Source organism: Oryx dammah, unplaced genomic scaffold, assembly GCF_014754425.2.
Source record: "Oryx dammah isolate SB20612 unplaced genomic scaffold, SCBI_Odam_1.1 HiC_scaffold_11, whole genome shotgun sequence".
NCBI classification, from domain to species: domain Eukaryota; kingdom Metazoa; phylum Chordata; class Mammalia; order Artiodactyla; family Bovidae; genus Oryx; species Oryx dammah.
This window is the reverse complement of record NW_024070195.1, coordinates 32,669,305-32,689,058: the sequence shown is the minus strand read 5'-3', so window position 1 is coordinate 32,689,058 and position 19,754 is coordinate 32,669,305.

Here is a 19,754-nt window from a genome sequence, read left to right as displayed (position 1 = left end):
CTCCTGAGAGCGAGCTGAATCCCCCACTCCAGCTGCTATGGGGGGCAGGGGGCTTCCCCTTGCCCTGGAGGATGGGGTAGAAAGGGCGGCCCCTCTTGGACACAAATATCCCGGGTCCAGGTTCGGGGCTAAGAGGGGAGCTGGGTGCTCAGGCCCTCCCCCCCCCCCGGGTGGCCCTGAGCCCCTAGGAGGTCTTGTTTGGTTTAATGTGCAGACGGGACAGAGGTGAGGAAGGCTTGACACGGAGACAGAAAGAGACAGCAGACAGCTCTTGGCATAGAAGGACCATCAAACCCCATTTGATTTGCTGCAAATCAAATTGAGTCTGACCCCTAGTCCCCACTGTGACTTGGATAGGGGGGTGAGTTTCTATTGAGCTGACACAAGAATCAGTGAGTTTATAGAGCAGAAAGTGGGGCAGGGTCCTCGGTAGCTCCTTGATTGTGGCTCAGAATAGGAGGCGCTCACATCAGGGTGAGCTGGGACGTCTGCTCCACCCAGGGTGACTAACTTGTCCTGGTTTACCCAAGAATTTCCCAGTTTAAGCTGTGAAAGCCCTTTGTCCAGGAAATCCCTTCAGTTCTGGGCAAACCAGGATGGTGGGTCACCCTCTGTCCATCTCCATCTCCTAGATGCGCTGGGTGACTGTCTCTTTGGGCGGTCCTGTCACCTTCGTGGGGTGGGGGTGGCAGGCTGCAGGTTTTCCTGCCTAGACAAAATCCACAGGCTCCCTGTATGGGCCCCCCTCCCACTGCCTGATCCCCTTAAGTTTCTCCAGCTTCTAGAAGGCAAAGGCCCAGAAGATGGGTTGTTCCCAAACAACCTACACCCCCAGCCTGCATGGTCACCCTCTCCAGAGGGGCAGGAACAGAGGAGGCTGCCTACCTGCCACCAAGAGGAATAAGCACAGCACATGTGAATGTCCCAGCAGCTTCCCCTTGCATAAACCACTTCAAATGGCTCAGACCAGATTGTTCAGTTCAGTTCAGTTCAGTCGCTGAGTCATGTCTGACTCTTTGCACCCCATGGACTGCAGCACGCCAGGCCTCCCTGTCCATCACCAACTCCTGTTTACTCAAACTCATGTCCATTGAGTTGGTGATGCCATCCAACTATCTCATCCTCTGTTGTCCCCTTCTCCTCCTGTCTTCTATCTTTCCCAGTATCAAGGTCTTTTCCAATGAGTCAGTTCTTTGCAACAAGTGGCCAAAGTGTTGGAGTTTCAGCTTCAGCACCAGTCCCTCCAATGAATATTCAGGACTGATTTCCTTTAGGATGACTGGTTGGATCTCCTTGCAGTCCAAGGGACTCTCAAGAGTCTTCTCCAACATCACAGCTCAGCTTTCTTTATAGTCCAACTCTCACATCCATACATGACTACTGGAAAAACCATAGCTTTGACTAGACAGACCTTTATTGGCAAAGTAATGTCTCTGCTTTTTAATATGCTGTCTAGGTTGGTCATAACTTTTCTTCCAAGGAGCAAGCGTCTTTTAATTTCATGGCTGCAGTCACCATCTGCAGTGATTTTGGAGCCTCCCAAAATAAAATCTCTCACACTGTTTCTCCATCTATTTGCCATGAAGTGATGGGACCAGATGCCACGATCTTAGTTTTCTGACTATTGAGTTTTAAGCCAACTTTTTCACTCTCCTCTTTCACTTTCATTAAGAGGCTCTTTAGTTCCTCTTCACTTTCTGCCATAAGGGTGGTGTCATCTGCATATCTGAGCTTATTGATATTTTTCCCGGCAATCTTGATTCCAGCTTGTGCTTCATCCAGCCCAGCGTTTTTCATGATGTACTCTGCATAGAAGTTAAATAAACAGGGTAACAATATGCAGCCTTGACATGCTCCTTTCCCTATTTGGAACCAGTCTGTTGTTCCATGTCCAGTTCTAACTGTTGCTTCCTGACCTGCATACTGATTTCTCAAGAGGCAGGTCAGATGGTCTGGTATGCCCATCTCTTTCAGAATTTTCCACAGTTTGTTGTGGTCCACACAGTCAAAGGCTTTGGCATAGTCAATAAAGCAGAAGTAGATGTTTTTCTGGAACTCTCTTACTTTTTTGATGATCCAATGGATGTCAGCAATTTGATCTCTGGTTCCTCTGCCTTTTCTAAATCCAGCTTGAACATCTGAAAGTTCTTGGTTCACGTACTATTGAAGCCTGGTTTGGAGAATTTTGAGCATTACTTTACTAGTGTGTGAGATGAGTGCAACTGTGCAGTAGTTTGAGCATACTTTGACATTGTCTTTCTTTGGGATTGGAGTGAAAACTGACCTTTTCCAGTCCTGTGGCCACTGCTGAGTTTTCCAAATTTACAGCATCGTTTTTAGGTTTTGAAATAGCTCAGCTGGAATTCCCTCACCTCCACTAGCTTTTAGCATAGCGATGCTTCCTAAGGCCCACTTGATTCCACATTCTACGATGTCTGGGTCTAGGTGAGTGATCACACCATCGTGATTATCTGGGTGGTGAAGATCTTTTTTGTATAGTTCTTCTGTGTATTCTTGCCACCTCTTCTTAATATCTTCTGCTTCTAGTAGGTCCATACTATTTCTGTCCTTTATTGAGCCCATCTTTGTATGAAATGTTCCCTTGGTATCTTTTTCTTGAAGCGTTCTCTAGTTTTTCCCATTCTATTGTTTTCCTCTATGTCCTTGCACTGATCACTGAGGAAGGCTTTCTTATCTCTCCTTGCTATTCTTTGGACCTCTGCATCCAAATGGGTATATTTTTCCTTTTCTCCTTTGCCTTTAGCTTCTCGTCTATTCACAGCTGTTTGTAAAGACTCCTCAGACAACCGTTTTGCCTTTTTGCATTTCTTTTCCTTGGGGATGGTCTTGATCCCTGCCTGCTGTACAATGTCAGGAACCTCCATCCATAGTTCTTCAGGCACTCTGTCTATTAGATCTAATCCCTTGAATTTATTTCTCACTTCCACTGTATAATCATAAAGGATTTGATTTAGGTCATACATGAATGGTCTAGCGGTTTTCCCTACTTTCTTCAATATATGTCTGAATTTGGCAATAAGGAGTTCATGGTCTGTGCCATAGTCAGCTCCCGGTCTTGTTTTTGCTGACTGCATAGAACTTCTCCATCTTTGGCTGCAAAGAGTATAATCAATCTGATTTCGGTATTGACCGTCTGGTGATGTCCATCTGCAGAGACTTCTCTTGAGTTATTGGAAGAGGGTGTTTGCTATGACCAGTGAGTTCTCTTGGCAAAACTCTATTAGTCTCTGCCCTGCTTCATTCAGTACTCCAAGGCCAAATTTGCCTGTTACTCCAGGTATTTCTTGACTTCCTGCTTTTGCATTCCAGTCCCCTAGAATGAGAAGGACATCTTTTTTGTGTGTTAGTTCTAGAAGGTCTTGTAGGTCTTCCTAGAACCATTCAACTTCAGCTTCTTCAGCATTACTGGTTGGGACATAGACTTGGATTACTGTCTATAGACCAGATGGAGTGTGTGCTAAATCACTTCAGTCATGTCTGACTCTTTGCAACTCCAAGGACTGGGGCCCACCAGGCTCCTCTGTCCATGGGATTCTCCAGGCAAGAACACTAGAGTGGGTTGCCATTTCCTCCTCCGGGGGACCTTCCCCACCCAGGGACTGAATCTGCGTCTCTTGTGTCTCCTGCATTGGCCGGGGGGTTCTTTACCACCAGCGCTACCTGGGGGGGCTGCAATTTAGTGTTGTCACAAAAAGGGTTTCTTGGGATCTGTGGGGGCATGGCTCTTTGAACCCAGAGCTTAGAGAAGGCTCTTAAGCTGCAAAAATGTCACCTCAGGGGACTCCAGCCTCCTCCCTCAACACTCCACCTGTGAGTGGTGTTTCTCACGCTCTGCCTCTCCCCTGATCGCATGGACACAGTGCTTTAAAGCTGTCAGAATCGAGACCAGGAACCTCAGTCACATGTGTTTTATTACTGATTAGAGGAATAATCCACGATATAAGACAGTTCTGGACAAGGTGCGGAAGCCAGCCAGAGAGAATGATGCTTGTTAGCAGAGTAACATCACGGCTAGTGAGAGCCCATGGGCAGCGGGGAAGGGGCAAGAGTGGGCCAAGGGGCCAGGCCGGGCCTTGCCTGTCCACTGACAGCAGACAGATGTAAGGGGGAAAAACCTGGAGGGGAGCTGTTTAATGCACTTAAGAGAACAGATAGCTTTTAAGCTCTTTAGACATGTTGTTGCCGTGTGATCAATGGATGTGTTCATTCCACCTCGGTCTTTACTATTGCACCAAAGGCAGCACCAGGCTGTCCTCTGGCCGAAGGCCTGTGTCAAGCTCCTTTCTGTCCTCAGAGCCCATAAGCTGTGTCTCTTTAGACAGCGTGTGATTGCTTTAAGAACAGTCTAATTGGGCGTCTTTACACATTCATTTCCAGTAGTTCACAGGCAGTAGGCCCATCACCATGGCCACCCAGGAGCCCCCAGGGCCCCTCTAGTTTCCAGCGCCATGGAAGGGTGAGGGGGACATGCTGGAAGATGTGGTGACATCACCCTCAAGGGGTGAGGGACATTTCTGCGCACCTATAGCTTCCTGACCCTCGGGCTTGCAGGCATCACCTAAGAGGTGACGGGATCCTCTATGAGTCCCCGGCTGGGAGAACCTGGTCCCCCTCCTCTGTGGAGGAGATGTCCTTCCTTTTACTTTCTGAACTTAACTCCGCAGTCCTCACTGCAGAACTTTTCATACTAGACTCTCAGGGGTGCTGGGGGAGTATAATGCAGGTGCCAGTCTGCCTTCCCTAGTCCTCACCCCACTCAGCGTCATGTCTGGAGGGACTGGGCCCCAGGCTTCCTGTCCTCTCCTCTCACTCTTCTTGCTTAGAGCTGCCCTTCTCTAAATGAACCACAGGCCAGTTCTCTGGAACCTGATAAAAATCACTCAGCACACCGGCTGGGATTCCCAATTCTCCTTCCAGGTGCCTGGGAGGGTTACATGTCCCGGCCCTGCAGAGCCAGACTTGGCCAGGTGATGCTGAGTGAACTCGAGAGGAACCTGTCACTTTGGGGCAAAAGCATAGACAGCCAAGCCGTGTGGTTTCCGTGGCCGAGTGTCCCCTCTGCTGTGGTGACCACCACGATGAGAGCAGGAGCTGGGGAAAGTCGCTCAGCCCCCCAGGGGACAGAGTCTCTGAAGCTCACTCCCGACCCGGATGAAGAAAAGAATGAGAGACAAAGAATCTTCCAGAGAGCGGATCCAGAGCTCTCAGAGAGCAAGGGGAGCTTCTCCAGAGAGTGAACTTGGGAACTAAAGTCAGAGGGAGGGTGCCCTCAGGCTGGGGCCCCGGCGCCCACTCGGGACTTGCTTTGCTCCCATCAGGGCTGCAGCGCCGTTGTGCCCCAGGCCCGCGGGTACCTTGGGGATGTGGGCAGACAACTCATCAGGTTATCAGGAAAAGCCACACAGAGCTCTGGCAAGGAGCTCCCATGCATCACCCAGAGCCATGGGCCTCCACCAGACGCCTGTAGGGGACCTTCCGTCTGTCTCCCCAGGGAGGAGGGGACTTGATTTCTCACACAATGAGGAGGGTGGGTCAAACATGCTGTGAGCAGAAATCAGACTATCCATGACAAGTGTTTCTTGACCTCCTTCTGAGCACCTCAGGGTTGTTCTCTCCTGATAGCACAGCCTCATGGCTTGCTCTGGTCAACAGTGCGTGAACGGAGGTGAGGAGGGACCCTTCTGGGCAGCGCATGCTCACTGTTCTCCAGCTCTTCCTGTGTGGTGATGGCAGGCGCTGGTCCAGATGATGGCTGCTCCATCAGCCCGAGTCCAGTGTGGTGACAGTTTAGAGCTTCTGGCCCACTGTTTTATGAGCAAGAAATAGTTGTGCAGTACAGCTTGTGGGATTTTAGTTCCCTGACCAGGAATCTAAACCAGGGCCCTTAGCAGTGAAGGCATAGAGTCCTAACCACTGGACCACCAGGGAATTCCCTGGGTTTGTTCTAAGCCACTGAGATTTTGGTTTTATTGGTTACCATGGCATGATCTATTCCATTTTGACTAATACTAACATGTACATGTCAGAGAAGGCAATGGCAACCCACTCCAGTACTTACTAGAAAATCCCATGGACAGAGGAGCCTGGTAGGCTACAGTCCACGGGGTCGTGAAGAGTTGGACATGACTGAGTGACTTCACTTTCACTTTTCACTTTCATGCATTGGAGAAGGAAATGGCAGCCCACTCCAGTGTTCTTGCCTGCAGAATCCCAGGGATGGGGGAGCCTGGTGGGCTGTCTGTCTGTGGGTTGCACAGAGTTGGACACGACTGAAGCGACTTAGCAGCAGCAGCAGCAGCAGCAACACGTACATGTATTGCTTTATTGAACAAGTGCTGATTTACTATGTGCCACCCTGAGTCCAGAGGACATGGAGATTAATAAAACACAGTCCACTGCCTTTCAGCTGTGCAGTACACACACTTTCAGGGGCTCACCATTTGGTAAAGGAAACAGGGCAGAAGACAAACATTTTCTGTTATCCTTTCACCAGAGACATATCTGCAGTAGACATATCTGCAGTAGGCACTTTTCTGACTGTATTCCGGTGATCTCTGCACATCACCCTTGCATCCAGACTCAAAGATCCTGGAGGATGGGGAGAGGTTAGAGGGTGCTTAGATGGATGGATGGAACCAGAAGGATCTGGTCTGATTGAAGAGGCATCTTCTCAGGGCCCATTCTGTATCCTTTCTCCACCCTCTATCAAACTCTACAGCAAGAAGGACAGTGGTGTGGTCTTTCTCAGGTATTAGCAAGCCTGATGTTATTGAGGAAATGTGTGTTGTGCGTGGCCTCATGCATTCACAGGCAACCTGTTTCCCTCCTGGCCCAGACAACATGGAGGGGGTGGTGCGACACCCGGCCTCAGGGACCTCACTGCAGACACTGGCCCCACACGTCCTCCCTGGGGCAGTTCCAGGAAGCCTTGAATCTCTCTTCTCTCCACAGTTGCTTCTGACAGGATGGGAAAGTCTTTTAGGTTGGACAAGCATATGAGCATGCAATTTTTAAATGTTTTGTTTGCTTCTGAACACAGTTCAAAGCCATTCACTATAACAGTATGTTCTGTGGTAGATGTTACAGTAAGAACAAAATGTTGAGGGATTTTTGAGAGGCTGGTAGGATAATTTCAGGTGAGACTGAAAGAAAGTGAAAGTGTTAGTCATTTCAGTCATGTCCGACTCTTTGTGATCCCATGGACTGTGTAGCCTGCCAGGCTCCTCTGTCCGTGGAATTCTCCAGGCAAAATCTCTTCTCCAGGGGATCTTCCAGACCCAGAGATCAAACCCTGGTCTCCCTCGTTGCAGACAGATTCTTTACACCGTCTGAGCCACCAGGGAAGCCACGGGTGGGACTAGATCTCAGATAAATTGTGAAGTCTAAACCATGGTCGGCACTTTTTCTAACGGTTTCCCCAATCCATGCTGGGTGCTGGAAACGATACTGGGTGGGAGATCAGGAAGTCTGGATTCTTTCAGGATCCACCAGGAATTAGCTTGGTGTCACGATGTGACCCTTGACCTTGATCTCCTCCTCTGTGGGAGTCCAGGGTCATAAGTGATACCCTCTCATGGACAGGCCCAGAAGTCTAAAGTTTTGTGATTCATACAAGAGTAATATTTTAAATTTCAAATTGAATTTTACTTAAAGACTGAGCAGATAACGTTTTGTGGTTCAAAACAAAATAATATTGGACTTGCCTGGCGGTCCAGTGGTTAAGAATCCGCCTGGCAATGCAGAGGACATGGGTTCAATTCCTGGTCCAGGAAGATTCCATATGCCATAAGGCAACTAAGCCTGAGAGCCACAATTACTGAGCTTGTGCACCCTAGAGCCCATGCTCCGCAACAAGAGAAGCTACCGCAAATGAGAAGCCTGTGGACCGCAATGAAGACCAGCACAGCTACACATAAACAAAGTAAATAAAATTCATCTATTAAAAAAACAGAGTAATATGAAAGATATGCCATAAGAAGCCTCATCCTGCTCCATCCTCATATATCACATTGCCTTCTTCCCCATCAAGAACTGTGGAGGGCCTTAGATTTTACTCTACTTGTGAGCTAACAAGTAACTCTGCTGCTTTTTTTTTTTTTTTAAAGACAAACCAAATTTATTTATTTATTCATTTACTTACTTGGCCACCTGGCACCCACATGGGATCCTAGTTCCCTGACCAGGGATCAAACCTGCGCCCCCTGCCTTGGAAGCAAGGAGTCTCAACCACTGGATTGCCAGGGAAGTCCCAACTCTGCCACTTTTGAATAGCAGGAGACCTGTGACAATTGGGGTGAAGGAGGCAGTGAGCCTGCTGCTCACACTGGTCCTCCACAGCCCCCAGGTGGATGCTGCACACGCACTGGGCTTGCCTCGCAGTTGAGGAACCCCAATCTCTGATTCTGGGCTGAGAATAGCACACCTGCCCAACCTTTGCCCTGCTGGGAGACTTTACCTTAATATTATTAATATCAGATAGCAAAGGAACTGCTCTGGAGAGGGACACCACCTCTAACTTCTGAGGCTATTTCTACACAAACATCTTTGAAAAAATAATTCACGGTGAAACTGTGTCCAACCTCTGGTCAGAAGATATGCAGAAATTTGTCTTTCAACACCTCCACTCCAACCATCTGGGTAACGGCTCTTCCTAGTTTCTTTTTTTAAAGATATTTTTGATGTGGGCCATTTAAAAAGTTTATTGAATTGGTTACAGTATTGTTCCTGTTTTATGTTTTGGCTTTTTTGGCCCTGAGGCATGTGGGATCTTAGCAACTCGACCAGGGATTGAACCTGAACCCTCAGCACTGGAAGGAGAAGTCGTAACCAAGGGACCACCAGGGAAGTCCCTCTTGCTAGTTTCTTTTGTTTCTTCTCAGGGTTTCTATAGGCAACTGTAAGCAAATATGAATCTGTTTTTGAATCTTAACCTGTTTGCTGCATAAAAGCAGATCACTGTACCCATCATTATGCACTTTGCTTTTTTTATTCCTCATTCTTTTTTACTTCTGTAGAGTAGCCATTGTATGCATATTACTTAGCCAGTCCTCTATAAATGGACATTTTTTGCTGTTTCAAACGAGGCTAGAAAAGGTGATCTTGAACACATGCCATTTAGAATTAAAGAGGGGTTGACTAGTGGGCCAAACGGTCACTGTATTGCAGTTTAGCTAGATATTTTTAAATTGCTCTACATAGGCGTTGTACCATCTTGTGCTTTCACCAGCTTTGTCAGTCAACAGCCAGGGCAGTCCTCTCAAGAACAATAAACAAGCAGGAAGCAATGGGGGGCAGAAGGAGAAGGGGACCACAGAGGATGAGATGGTTGGAGAGCATCATTGACTCAATGGACATGAGTCTGAGCAAACTGCGGGTGATAGTGAAGGACAGGGAAGCCTGGCGTGCTGCAGTCCATGGGGTTGCAAAAAGTTGGCTGCTACTGAACAACAACACAGTTTCTCCTCCCTCTTCCAATCTTGCAGGCTTCTTCTAGTGCCCCTAATGGCAGAGGCTGAGAGGGAGTGGCTGGCAAAGCCCAGTGTCAACAAAGTGGAAGAGAGAAGGGGTGTTTGGAGCTGAATAACTTAATAACTGGCTGACCTCAAGGCGTGTTGTCAAACATTTGCCTCTCTGCCAACCTGATAGGTGAGAAATGGTATCTCAATGGACATTTCTCTTACAATGAGTGAGACTGACCATTTCTTTATATATGTTGTAGTTACTGTTTCAGTCGCTCAGTCCTGTCCAACTCTACAACCCCATGAATTGCATGGTGTTGTAGGACAGGCTTGAAGGACAGGCTTCCTTGTCCTTTACCATCTCCCAAAGTTTGCTCAAATTCATGTCCATTGAGTCAATGATGCCATCCAACCATCTCATCCTCTGTCATCGCCTTCTCCTTCTGTCCTCAATCTTTCCCAGCATCAGGGGCTTTTCCCATAAATCGGCTCTTTGCATCAGGAGGCCAAAGTATTGGAGCTTCAGCTTCAGCATCAATATTCCAATGAATATTCAAGGTTGAAACTTTAGGACTGACTAGTTGGACATCCTTGCTGTCCAAGGGACTCTCAACAGTCTTGTCCAGCAACACAGTTCGAAAGAATCAATTCTTCGGCACTCAGCCTTCTTTATATCCATAGCGACTCTTTATATTCTCTTCCTGTGATTTTGCTGTTCATACTCTTTGGCCATGTTTCAGTTGGTAACCTCTTAGTTCAGGTAAGCATGGGTGGCTGAGCAATTCACCATCGAGAGTGTGTTCATGTCAAAGAGGGAGAGGGTGACTTCTGCTGGTGCAGTGGTTAAGACTTCACCTTCCAACGCAGGGGGTGCAGGTTTGATCCCTGACCAGGGAGCTAGAATCCCCAAAGCCAAAACCTAAAACAGAAGCAATATTATGACAAATTCAATAAAGACTTTTAAAAATGTTACACATCAAAAAAAAAAAAACAGGGACTGGAACCCAGGGGAATGAAACACTTCTGGGGGAATTTTGGACATGGTGAAACCCAGCCTGGGAGACCATAAGGGCCTCCAAGTGGTCCCCACTGTTCACTCTCTTAGTTCAAGACTTTGTTCCTTGTGTCAACAGGCCCTGACCTGGAAACTGCCTGTGACTGCCCCCTTCCTCCACTGGAGTGGTCCCCTACCACCTTGGTCTGTGGCTTGCATGGCGGTTTGCACGCCTGTGGTCTCCTGAGTGAGCCCTTCCAAGAAACATGCCAGCCCCCTTTTTGGATGTGAAGTACAGGTGGTCTTGGCCAATGCTGCTTCAACTGACTCACCAGGGTGGGAAATTCTTTCACAAAGCAGGTTTTTTTTTTTTTTTAACCTGGAAAGTCCTGGAGAGTTTCACTCAAATTCAGGGCTTGTGGGCTTGGAGGTGAAACACACTTTCCCAAGGGGAACAGAAACCTGCACAAAACGGTTAAGTCACGCAACAAGCTGGGAAGCCCCGGGACTACTCACAGCTGGGAACCAGGGCGGGGACAGAGAGCCCGCGAGCCTCCGAGAGCCCATGCATGCCCCTCACACAGGGGACCGCAGGCCTCCAGGCACAGCCTGCTCACTCTCCAATAGAAGAGCTGCCCCTCACTGAGTGACTGCAGTGAGTGCTGTGCATCGCAGGTTCTGTTTCTCATGCCTGATGCCCCTGTGAGGTGGTGTGCTTATCCCCGTTTTACAGATGAGAAATGGAGGCAGGCCCCGTGGAATCAGGTGACCCGTGCAGGAAGCCTGCAGCCAGGTCCATTGCTTGGGATGAAGGCTGAGGGGTAGATGAGCGTGCTGAGGTAGGAGTGGGGTTGTGCTCAGTGAAGGAAGAGACTGGGGCCTCATTCAGGCAACCCCAGGGGACTTCCCGAAGGCAGTGAGGCTTAAGCGTGGCCTGCATCAGGGAATGGGGGAGAAGATGGACAGGTGAGCCCTTGGGGTGAAGGTGAGAAACTTCCGGATGAGGTGGTCATGTACCATCTGTGTGGGGACAGGCCTGGTGCTGCCCACGGGGGCTCCAGCATGGCTGGAATTAGCCCTGCATGAAGGGGTTCAGCACCACGAAGTCAGAATAGGAACTGAGGGGACGTGACCTCCCGACCCAGAGCTGGCCAGAGCTTCAGCCAGGGATGGGTGGCCCGAAGCCCTCTGACCTCGGGGGTGAGGAAGGGCCTTTTATCCCCATTTCATTGGTGGGGAAACTGAGGCTTTGAGAGAATAAGTTAGGCTGCCCAGGTGATGTGAATGTGGGCTTTGAGCCCTTAGTCATTCTGATAGGCTGTTTTTGGTCAGACATGGATACAGCTCTGTGATCCATATATGGTCTTTATCTGATGTGTCTCCCTTTATCGCACCTTGCTTTCTCATTTGACAATACAAGATGCCTATTTTCCTGTATCAGTAAGTTTTAATGTTAGCATTTGGATGCATGATTTACTAACCAGTTTCCTGTCATTGTTTCCAACTGTTTTCTCATATAAATGAAGCTGCTGGAAACACAAAAAGCCCTGTGCACATCCAGAACAATTTCTTTACAGCAGCCCTGTTCAAAGGCTTTTGATATAAACTGCCAAACTGCTGGGGTTCCCTGGTAGCTCAGCTGGTAAGGAATCCACCTGCAATGCAGGAGACCCTGGTTCGATGCCTGGGTCAGGAAGATCCCCTGGAGAAGGGACAGGCTACCCACTCCAGCATTCTTGGGCTTCCCTGGTGGCTCCTACTAAGGCTGTAACAATTTATTTTCCTGCTCCCACAGGAACAGCTATTTTACAACATCCTAGCCCATAATGGATTTGTATTTCAAAATAAGCTCAGTGATTTGCTGGAAAATCGGTGACTTGTTTTAACTGGGTGTATTCCACTCCCAGTGAGGCAGGACATGGTCCCATAGATCTGTGATCTCCACTTGGGTGGGGGTGGGGTTCTCTCTGAGTCCCTGTGTTTCCTACTTGAAATGATAAAGTGGTGACACCAGATACCTTCACCCGGGTCAAAAGAAGACTCCAAGGTCCCCACACTCTAAATGCCCCCAGAAAACTCTCCTAATTAGGCCCCAGGTGGAACCACTGAAATGTTCTTTGCTTGGCCCCTCTGAATTTATTTTTCTTTAACACAGGATGAAGAAAATTCACTGTTTCTCTTGGGGCTTATCCACAAATTGTCACCAGGTACATAAAGCATCCGTTGCATACTCTCCCGTAGGAAAGAAGGAAAAGAAAAAGAGAACGGAAACATGTTTTGCTCTCAAAACTGTACGAGATTCTTGAGCAAGGACAAAGCAAATGGGAGTGTTTGGAAATGAGGTCCTTTCCTCCCTAGGAAGGGCACTCGGAATTTTCCTCCTCTTCCTCAGGAACTGGATTGTGGCCTAGGAGGTGAGGATGGAAACTGAGTTAAGAGTAGAAAATGCTGGGCTCTGCCTCCTCTGGCAGGCCCACTGTGGGCAGCTGCAGAAATTACTGTCCCAGGGCCCCCGCCGAATGATCCAGGCTCTGCGCTCAGTGTCTCCTAGGGCAGAGCTGGCCCTGGCGGCAGATTCCTAAAGTGGTGTTAACATCCTCCAGCTGGAAAGGACGCAGTCTGGTGGCACAAGGGGGACAGGTCTCCCTTGACCTTCTCTCTGTGGTGTTGTGTGCCTCTCTGGAAGCTTCCACGTCCGTCTGGCTCACATTCATCACCATGCCCTGGATGGGTCCCAGGATAGCAGGGGCACAGGCAGTGAGTTAATGGAGGGGGGACTCTCCTGCTCTGCCCCTGCCCCACGGCTGAGCCAGCTACCCAGAAGCAATGTGGGCATCTGCCAGCTGCTCCTAGTGAAGGATGTTGACAACCGACTCCATCTAGTAATATTCCTGGCTCAGCAGACAATAGTGTACAGTAGTTGAGAACGAGCTACATCACTTACTACCTGGGAGCTTTTCAGCAAGTGACTTAAACTCTCAAAATCTCACTTTGCTCACTTGTAAAAGTGTGGATAGTGAAGATTCTCAAATTCTATGCAGGCTGGCCATCTTGGTCAGTGGTAACTTCATTCCTCCAGTTTGCCTGGATCAAAACCTTATTGATCTGGACTTCCCTGGTGGTCAGTGGTTAACAATTCACCTTGCAATGCTAGGGGACTCAGGTTTTATCCCTAGACAGGGAACTCAGATCCCATAGGCTGTGGAGCAGCTAAGCCTGCACGCCACAACTAGAGAGCCCGAGTGACACAGCTACTGAGCTCATGCGCTACGACAAATGAGCACGCAAGATGCAACCAAGATCCTGCCTGCTGCCACTGAGGGCTGACACAGCCAAACAGATAGATAAATAATTTTAAAAACAGCTTAGAAGCTTTATATACATCTTCTAGACCCTTCTCTAGGATTCCTTATCCAATATATCTTCTCATCAATCCTCTTATCAAATGTAGCCAGGATCTGCTGGCTTCCTTTCTGGTCCAAGCCAACATCATCTCTCGCTCACATCACTTTATTAGCTTCCTAATAAGGCCCCCATTTCTGCCCTTGGCTCCCCACCCAACAACCAGAATGATCCCTGTTAAAGGGTAAAGTTAGCCTCTCTCTTGTGTCACTTGCTCTGGGGGAAGCCAGCTGCCACGTTAAGATGACACTTAAGCAGGCTGAGGTGGGGGCCAAGAGGTGAGGAAGGCAGACTGCCTGCCAACACCCACGTGGGTGAGTCATCTTGGAAACAAGTCCTGCCATCCCAGGCACTCCTTCTAATGACTTGTACTTCTGCTAATATCCTGACAAAAACTACATGTGAGGCTCTGAGCCAGAATCTCTCAGCTAAGCTCCTCCTGAATTCCTAAACCCCAGAAACTGTGTGATAATAAATGTTGGACTCATGGAAATCAATAACTAATACTGATTTGGGGTACCTGGAAGGGGGGGCTGCTATAACAAATACATACAAATCTGGGCATGGCTTTGGAACCAGGAAGTGAGGAAAAGCTAGGAGGACATTGATGAGAGTGTAAACAAAAGCCTGAAGTGCATGGAATAGTCTGGATGTTGAGGAGGCTACTGGTGAGAGCTTAACGGGAAACGAGGAGCATGTTATTAGAAACTGGATAAAGGAGGATCCCTGATATGTAGAGGCAGAAAGTTTAGCAACAGTGTCACCTGTAGTTATCTGGTAATAGAGGACGCACCTGATGAGCTGGGTGAGCTAACCATTTCCAGCTGAAGTGAGAAAGTTTCCCTGATTCTTCCTGTTTGTACTAAAATACACAAGGAAGCAGACGCACCAGAGGAAAGATTAACTAAACCACAAGGAACTAAGATTTGATGATTTAGAAGTTTTCAAGAAACTCCAGCAGGGAATTCCTGCTGTTAGGACCTGTGGTTAGGACCCGGCACTTTCATTGCTGAGGGTCCGGGTACAATCTCTGGTCTGGAAGCTGAGATCCCACAGACTGTGTGGTGTGGCCAAAACAACAACAAAAACTTCAGCATCCAAATGATTATAAAGTTAAGAAATATCTTTCAACTAAGGAGCAAACTGGACTTCCCTGGTGGCTCAGACAGTAAAGAATCTTCCTGCAGTGCGGGAGACCTGGGTTTGATCTCTAGGTCGGGGAGATCCCATGGAGAAGGGAATGGCAACCTGCTCCAGTATTCTCGCCTGGAGAATTTCATGGATGGAGGATCCTGCGGGTACAGTCCACCGAGTCTCAAAGAGCTGGACAAGACTGAGTGACTAACAAAGAGCAAAGTATGCCAGAAAAGCATGGTCAAAAAACAAAGCCGTGAATGTGGCTGTAAAGTCCTCTGGGACAACGTCAGAAAAATCGACGAGAGCGCCTTAGAGTACCATTCAGCTAGACCAAAGGTGTTCTAAAGTGTTTAAGGATCTGTCTCACAGATCCTCTCCATCAAACAATGGGGGTTCTAAGAAGCTTACATGCAAACTTAGTTATTGCAATAAAAGAAGCTAGAGAAGAGCTTATCTCAAAGGGATTTTTGTATTTGGCTTTTGTCTATGGAGAAAAATCTCAAGATCATTCATAGGAAAGCCACAAATTTTAAAGGATAATTACATTCACAAAAGTATCTTCAGGTTGGACTGAAATGGACAGAGACAGTACAAAATAAATAGAGGTTTGGACCTTTAAAGTTCTACTGGCAGGAAAGAAAAAAGATAAAGGATGACTCAGAAGACAAAGCCGAGAGCTCCAGAGAGTAAAACTAAGAGCCCAGATGGTAAGAACTGAGGAGAATCATTTCCTGGCAGAACTTGGATGGAATTCTTATCAGGAAAATTTCTTTATTAATTTTCTTTTCTTTTTGGCCATGCTGTGCACGACCAGGAATAGAACCATCATCATCTGTATTAGAAATTCAGGGTCTCAACCACTGGAAGTCCCTCAGGAAATTTTCAAAAATTTCTCCACTGGATTTCAGAATTGCTATGGGCCAGTGACTCCTTGGTACCTCCCATTTCCCCCCTTTTGAACAGGAATGCTTGTAGTTATTCCTACCACGTTCCAACATTGTACGTTGTGGGGAATAACTTGACTATCTGCCATGGGCGGAGTTCCTCACGCTGGCCCCCAGCATATGGATCCACCAGGGCTGGACCCCGGCAAGTATCCTGTTTGGAGATCTTAAAATAGAAAGGTATTGTGTTCAAGGAGCTTACCTAAGGAATTACATTCAGAAGTCTCTCTTAGCCCTCATTTAGATGATGAGATTCTAGACTTTAACCTGATGCTTTCTTGGGCATGAGATGTGTAGCAGTCTTGGGAGGGGATGTGGATTTGGGGGGAGGTCAAAGGGAAGGTTGTAGTCACCAGTTTCAAAGATGCCTACCCTGTTAGGAGGCACATCGCCTGAAAATGCCTGGAATGTTTGTTACACCTGCCCCTAGTGGGACTCATAGTACCCTTGACTGATACTGTGATACAGAAAGATCATTTCTTTGCCTCTAAGAGGCATAAATAACCTTTTTGTGTCACTCATACTCCAGAGCTCTTCGTGGGATCAAAGTGAGGCTGGACTTCAGCTGAACCCATCTTTTTGCTGAGCTTCTTCCCCTGTCCTAGCCTGCATTATTCATTCCCTCAAGAAAACACATCTGCATAGAATCCTTGTCTCATGTTTTGCTTTGACGAAATCCAATTTCAGTTCAGTTCAGTCGCTCGGTCGTGTCCGACTCTTTGCGACCCCATGAATCACAGCAGGCCAAGCCTCCCTGTCCATCACCAACTTGTGCTGATCAAGATATATTCACTCTGTGATGGGATTTTGGGGCATTTTGTGAAACCATCATGGATACTAAGAAGAAGAAGAATGAAACAGCCTTGAATGTCAAGTTCAGGGAATTCTCACTGAGGTAACACTGGCAGTCTTTGTTGGTTTTGTTTTTCTTGTTAGACTTCAGGAGTGGGACAGAGGTAATCATGAGCTCTAGTTCACGGTGCACCATCTTCACCAACCTGAGCAAGGCGCTTCTCATTGTATTTCATTCCATGTCCACCTTCTCTCTGACTCACATTTTCATTCATTTCCAATAGGTACTCAATCCAATGCATTGGATCAGTTCAGTTCAGTCGTTCAGTTGTGCCTGACTCTTTGCAACCCCATGGATTGCAGCACGCCAGGCTTCCCAGTCCATCACCAACTCCCAGAGCTTGCTCAAACTCTTGTCCATTGAGTTGGTGATGCCATCCAGCCATCTCATTCTCTGTCGTCCCCTTCTCCTCTTGCGTTCAATCTTTCCCAGCATCAGGGTCTTTTCCAATGAGCAGTTCGTCGCATCAGGTGGCCAAAGTATTGGAGTTTCAGCTTCAGCATCAGTCCTTCCAATGAATATTCAGGACTGATTTCTTGGATATCCTTAAATGTGCTTGTTTTTCTGATCTGAATGGGAGGGCTTCTGGGATTTCAAAGGGTACCTGGGACTTCTGCAGCTTCTTTGTAGATGTTCTTTGTCAGACTTAAGAGTTCTTATTCCTAGTTTGCAAAGAGCTGTTGCCTTGTCATTATGAATTTTTGAATTTTCCCTAATGCTTCATAGAGTTCATCTTCCTAGCCTCCTCAAAAAATTGGAGCAGAAGAAATAAATTTCTCTTACTCTATTCCTTGGTTTATACTAGAGAGGACTGATTCTTTAAATGACTTACTGAACTCACCATAAAGCCTTCTGGACTGACGTCTCTTTTTGAAAATTAAACTAGTGATTCAATTTCTTTACTAGTTAGAGGTTTACCCAGATTCTTAATCTCTGAGTCGCTTTTATCTATTTCATCTGAATTTTAAAATTTGGACATAAAATGCTTCCTGATATCCTCCTATCTGTTTAATCTCTACACTATCTGCAGGTGTCTTGTTTTTCCCTCTCAAACAAGACTGGTGAGCTTTCAGGTAGCAACAGAATGCCTCCACACTCTTTCCATTACACGATAATGGCATCTTTGTGGAGACAGGCTGATCCTGGGACCTGCCCCACAGCTGACTGCTGGCCCGGGTGCAAGGCTGGGATGGAGCAAGGATAGAGCAGCTTGAGCAGAGTCAGCTTCAAAATTGTTAATCCAAGCATGAGGCCACACAGTCTCTGTGGACAGCCTGCAACCTTGGTTTGGGGGTGGGGAGGGCTTATCTGGGGTGGAGAGAAAGCTCAAGTCCCAGGCACAGGCCTCCATCCTCTTGTCTGGTGCCACCTAATATTCTGTGCAGGGCCTCATCTTCCCCTCTCATGGTCACCCTTTTGCATCACTGACCCTCAACTGACCCATCTCATTCCCACCCCCGCCCTGCTCAGGCCCCCTCCAATTTCCCAACATCACTGATGACTCAGCTCATGCCCAGATGCCCACTGTAGGGCCACCAGGGGTCCAGCATGAGCAGAGGGATGGGCAGGATGACAGGGCAGCCCCAGGGGCAGCTTCCTGGAAGATGTTTGAAAGACAGAGCCCGACTCCCAAGCCGGGTCTCCTGTGATCTTAATTTGTGGCTTTGTCTGATGGGATTCGCTTCCCTCTGCATCTTCGTCTGGTTTTTTATTTGGGTAAAGGATATTCTCTGCCCTTTCATGTCTGAGTGGTTTCCTCCTGCATATGTGTTCGCTGTGGGGTCTTCTGCACGCCTGGCCCTGGCAGGGAGGGGTTGGGTGGGTGCTTCTTCCGAGAAGGGAGCCCTCGGGGGGCGGAGAGGTCAGACAGACCTTCCCTGGGGCTGCCTCCTGGGGGGCCGCCCCTGCCCTGTAGACCAGCCCCACACATCTGAGTGAAACTCTCGCAGATTTCCTTGGACTTGGGCTAATAAGATTTTTCCTTTGAAAGGAACTTTCCATTGTTTGTTTTAAAAGTGAAATGAGCATTTTTTCCAACCACAGAGGCGATGCTGAAGGAGCCTGTAATTTCTAGGATCCAAGACTGGAACTTAAAAACAAGAAGAAGAAGAAAGGGAAAATTAAGAGAGTTTTCCAATTAAAATGGGTCTCTCCCTTCCCCGCCTCAGGCGCTCCCTTGTCTTCTTTCAGGACATCACCAGGGCTGGTGCTTCGCTCCTTCTGCCCCAAACTCGAATGAGCTCCGTCTTCCATTCTCTTTGCACTGCCATGCCCTTCTCCAGGGGATCTTCTCAACCCAGGGACTGAACCTGGGGCTCCCGCATTGCAGGCAGATTCTTTACCACCTGGGCCACCGGGGAAGCTCAATAAAGAGGCACCTATGACTAACTAGACATGGGAAATGGAGCTGAATCTGAAACTGACATATCGATGCCACCCAGTTCAATGCACACCAACTAAGTGCCATTCGGTTCCCACTGGACACCTGTCCACCACAGGGCCCCTGCTCTCCAGCAATGCACAGCCTGGTAGGGTAACTCGAATCTCTTTTTTTATTTGCTACAAAAACTGTAGCAGATATTCACCACATGGAGTGACTAGAGCAACAGCACAGAATGGGACTAAATGGAGGAGCAGGAAGAGAGCCCGGTAACAGTTGTTTGGTGTTTTTGTCTATTTGATTCTTCCTCTCAGAGCAAACCAGTGGGTGCTCACTGGGCAGTGTACCAGGGTGAGGAAGATGCAATCTCTGCCTTCAGGGGATGACAGGCTTTGGGGACGATAGATCCACCCACAAATTTGGGTCACGGCAGCCAATGAAGCTCTAAGCACCATGACAGAGATGAACACGGAGGCTGAGCAGAGGGAGGCTGAGCAGGATTCGGAGGAGCCCAGGGGTCTCCTTTGTGGGGAGAGGGGCAGAGGACACAGAGTTGGGATCGGGA